Genomic DNA, 423 nt, shown 5'->3' on the forward strand with positions numbered 1-423 from the left:
AAAAATATTCTAAAACTCTAAAAAAAAGGGTTTTAGTCAAACCTGATGTGATTCATTTCTTTAAATATTGTTGTGCATTATGGTGAATTATTATTTGTGATCACAGTTTAACAAACCTCAGGCAGAACCTCCCACTCGGTCCTGTGCATGATAAAAACTTATTATGCACTTTGACCAAGGACACCGAGACAGGTGAAATGACTAAAGATCACAGCAGATTAACAGCAGATTAGGACTGAGAGTCTTTTTTTTTTCTTTGAACCCCAGCCGCTTGCAGCAGATATGAAGACTAAACAAAAATCTTTGGACAATTAATATTTTCATACAAGGTCACAAAGCTTTAGAACAAGCTCCCCACAGACATGAAATGAGCACAAAGCCCCCTTGAGAGAAACAAAAAAAAGTTTTTATCAGCTTTTTCAT

Source organism: Austrofundulus limnaeus, unplaced genomic scaffold (assembly GCF_001266775.1).
Source record: "Austrofundulus limnaeus strain Quisiro unplaced genomic scaffold, Austrofundulus_limnaeus-1.0 Scaffold10, whole genome shotgun sequence".
Lineage (NCBI taxonomy): Eukaryota > Metazoa > Chordata > Actinopteri > Cyprinodontiformes > Rivulidae > Austrofundulus > Austrofundulus limnaeus.